At 40.8% G+C, this 4103-nt stretch overlaps 1 protein-coding gene across 1 annotated transcript in view; it reads left to right on the top strand.

Annotated features, from left to right (window-relative positions):
• LOC113464094 (nucleolysin TIA-1-like) overlaps positions 1-4103 on the top strand; it is a 134248-nt gene that overhangs the window by 14932 nt on the left and 115213 nt on the right. The gene's annotated exons all lie outside the window — the stretch shown is intronic.

Genomic DNA, 4103 nt, shown 5'->3' with positions numbered 1-4103 from the left:
TTTTAGTGTTAAAATCATATCATATGCATATCATATGAATATTTGAAGTTCCGTTTGATGAATAGCAAGTACGTTTACGAGAATCTAAGGGAAGCACTCTACGACCGAAGATAAACATTGATTAAACTAAATCTGTTGAACTCCGGACGGAATGCTCTCCCGTAGCATAGCTGGATGCAAAGTGACAACGAGATTGCGTTTCAGGAGAATGAATTTCGCAGGGAACTTGGTTATTAGATCGGCTTCCCATATCCCAAACAGTGTAATAATGCAACTGGATGCTCCAGATAATTTCGATAGAGATCTACTTATCGGAACAGGCCTACTCGAGCACAGAGGGTTGCTAGTTAAGGCGGAGATGCGAAGAGAGGCTGGGTGGGAGGGTTGGTTTACTAAAGGGTGGATGGAGGGACTGAAACAAGGGATGCCACGGTGGCACGTCGAGTTTCTGTCCAACTTCTCACCGTGAACCTGTGGAAAGCGAAAGATAATTCCTAATCCGAGAACTCCTGTTTCCTCGCCCTTTTCGGTTAACGCTTCAACCATGAAACAATGTTTATTCAATGAATTATGAATAATAATAAAAAAGATTTTATGCGTTTGTAGATAAATTTTATTGAACATTTTTATTGTAACGTGACTCCTGTTGTGACATTCATGTTAGAGAACATAAGTAAGGATGTTACGATCAATGTTACGTGTCACGTTGCATCATTTAATATGTACGGGAGATCTCGCTGAACAACCAGAATGTACCTCAAACGAATTTCGTGTTGATTTTTTCTCTCTCTCTTTCTCTCTCTCTCTCTGAGCATGGAGCTATGTTTCCTCTATTCTGTTTTACAATTTCTACTCGGGAGATTTACTACACTAAGCGACGTTAGTATACGACAAATAGAGAGGTGTAAAAAATTCGTGTGACAATTTGTCACGAATTTCTGACAATCGGATCCAAAGTCGTCATTTCATCCCCGACGATTCCTACGTTCGGCAAGTACCTATGTAGTCGTACGTCCGACCGGATGGTTGATAAAATCTGGGCAACGGATCGAGTCGGCCAGTTCCATCGTTACTCGGCACCGCAGCTGAAGGCTGGCTAGCCCCGTTCGTCACCCATTCTAGTATATCTCCCGATCGGTGAAAAAGACCGCGGTCGATTTCGGGGAATCTAAAAATGCCGTCTCGAATTGGGCGTTAACACGGCGTCCGTGTGTGTATACGTGGCGCGCGAGGCGATCGTGCCGGAGCGATTGCGAGCGAGGTCAGGAAGCGAAGCCAATCAGATTTACGAGGAAGGGACATATCATGATCGCCTCTGCGACAATTAGTCACCGTCACCCTCCTTTCCACTTGACACCCCGTACAGGCGACCGGCCAGTAATGGAAAATGGGTAGAACCAGAAAAAAGAGGCATCAAGCATTTCAGTCTTCGAATTTTAATGGACGTTCTAATTTAATTAAAGAGAATTTCACCTAAAAGCCTGCTTAATGTTCACTATGTATGCGACACAAAATAAAGTCGATTACAAAATTGTTTAATTCTTTCGATAAACCATTTGTTATATCGACGCAAAAATTATTATTATTATTATTATTATTATTGTCATTATAAAACTTGCAGCCACCCTGTACCCCTTGAAATGGTAGTCAAATTTTTTGATGGACACATAATGTGGCCTTGATATAATATACCGAGAAACTAGATTCCATTTAATCCATGAGCGTAGTATATCAAGAAAATGAATAGGAGTGAACTCGTAAGGTCGTTCCTATTCAGGTTTTAATGGCACCGTTGCATCTTTAACAACGCGTTCTGAATACGAGCAAGGGGATTTTTTCCCACGTTTAGGGCGAGATAGATGGTTTTTATCTGATCCACGTATTCGGCGTAGTAAACGGTCGACCACGGTCTGTCGAATACCCCGATAGGTTAACGAGGAAAGTTTGTTTGCGTATTTATTACTCTCCCCGGGAAAGGATCCTATCTTAATGCCACGTCATGCGGGTCCTGCCGCGTGAAACGCCACGCTTCACCCTCCCCTTCTTACGGATCTACAATAATCTCGCAACCCTTTTTCTCAGTTTATCCGTGTTACCCCCTTCTCTTTTCTCTACCGTTATCGAGAAACTTTCTTCGATTCCCTACTCTACCATTCGTTATTTAAGGAAACAATAGTTAAATTCTTGTCAGTTCACAAGTGTCTAATGCAATGTAATCTAGAGAGAGTATAAATTATTTAACAAAAGAAGTAGAATATTTAATATTTAATAACTGTTCCATATTTAATAAATAAACAATGGATAATTAATAAACATTTTATATTTAATTTATTGGACANAAAAAAGTTATTACGTCTTGAATTCTTATGTCGAGTGACAGAATTTTGATTTCATTTATAAAAAAAAATATAAAAGTTCATTGCTTCAGATATTGGGCACAGCTTTTTATTACATGTCTTAAACTTTTAGCAGAGATCTTACTACATCAAAAGTGTATAGATTAAATTTTGGCTTGACTTCCTTCATAAACCTGACATGGCTGAATTACACTTGTGCACGTGTATTCACAATTTTGAGTCTTCTATCTCTGACTTTATAACGTGAACAGCGATTAAATACTAGAAATCCTTTTGCCTGAGTATAGAAGGAAGTCAAATGGAAATTCAAGTTATATGTCGTCTTGACGTACTCCCCTTAACAGATAAACTAAAGAATTTTGTAATCGACCTTATTCTGTGTCTCTAAAAACTTGAAGCCTTCTTGCCTGGGAATAGAAAAGTCTAGCGAGAATCGGGGCGTTGTAAGTGACGTTTTCGTTTAAAACTTTCATCCATTCGCCGGTGACAAATCGATTTCGAAGCGTCGTGTATGATTTGCCAGACAAATAGAGCCCGCTTTCCATCTGTAGTTACGGATTTATCGCGTTCCGATAAGTATTATCGAAAACAGTAGAGACCCGTGGAAAGTAGGATAAATGCAGGGTGTTACTTTTCCAAGATTGTAGGAGCATCAAGAAAACAAGAAAAATATGTTATAAGAACTGTACTTAATAATTGTGCAACGAACCATTTATGAACAACCTTTTCTTCATTTCGTGCTCGTACAATCTTGAAAAAATAGAAAACATTCGTTCGGAGTATGGAAAACATGGAAATTCCCGCAATCCACAATTGGTCAGTCATCATCAAGCCACTAGAAACCGCGGTTTAAATGCGCGTTAAGAGTGGTAATAGACGTTCGGATCGGATTAAAAAGAAGTAGGCGCTCCCTTTTTCAATTACCGTCATGCAAAAAAAAAAGAGAGAACCCCGCGGGGAATTAACAAATCCACTGACTCCGACGTAATCGTTTACTCCCTTTTATAATGAAAAATGGTGGCTCTAGAATTTACGCAGGCGTAGATCGAGTGTTCTCCGCATTTTACGAACCGTTCACAGCCATAGGATGAATTCCCATGCGTTTTTGCCGTGACCAACTGGAACGAACCAAGTCGGCTATCCACCGGGTCTAGAATAGCGGGGTGGGTGGGCGTTGGTAGAATAGTGAGCTGGGATCGATGGAGATAATGCCCATTACCCTTAATACGAGCCCTCGCTCTTCTTCCGTCTCTTCCCCTACCTCCCTCCCACCCTTCGCCTTTAACCTCTCGGTCATCTCGGTCTCTCAGCTCTGTTCCATTCTCGTGGCTCTTCGCAATCTGTAACCAATGCTTTTTATCGTACCCGCTGACTCGATTCGAGGACTCGACGTTCCCGTTATCATCATTGATCAAAATTTTGAAATCCCGAACAGACCGTAATACCACTTCCGCATCCCCCTACTACGGCTCTTAGACGGCGAACTGGTACTTACACAAAGCCGTCCTCCATCGCGCCTTCATCATTCCACGATAGGAAACTTCACGATATCTCATTTTACTATTACGGACTATCAGACGAGAAGAAGGACACCTATGCTGTTTTTAATTTCTTCTGTTAGGATTATGGTTGGATAGATGTAAAATGCTCCTGAATAGATCGACTTTGTATGAGCCGTAAGATATCTGCCAAAAGTTTAAGACATGTAATAAAAAGCTGTGTCCAATATTTGAAGCAATGATCTTT

Source organism: Ceratina calcarata, unplaced genomic scaffold (assembly GCF_001652005.2).
Source record: "Ceratina calcarata isolate Rehan_Ccalc_2016 unplaced genomic scaffold, ASM165200v1 scaffold255.2, whole genome shotgun sequence".
In the NCBI taxonomy this organism is placed as follows: Eukaryota; Metazoa; Arthropoda; class Insecta; order Hymenoptera; family Apidae; genus Ceratina; species Ceratina calcarata.
Note: the sequence above shows the minus strand (reverse complement) of the source record. Positions and strands in the feature narration are given on the sequence as shown.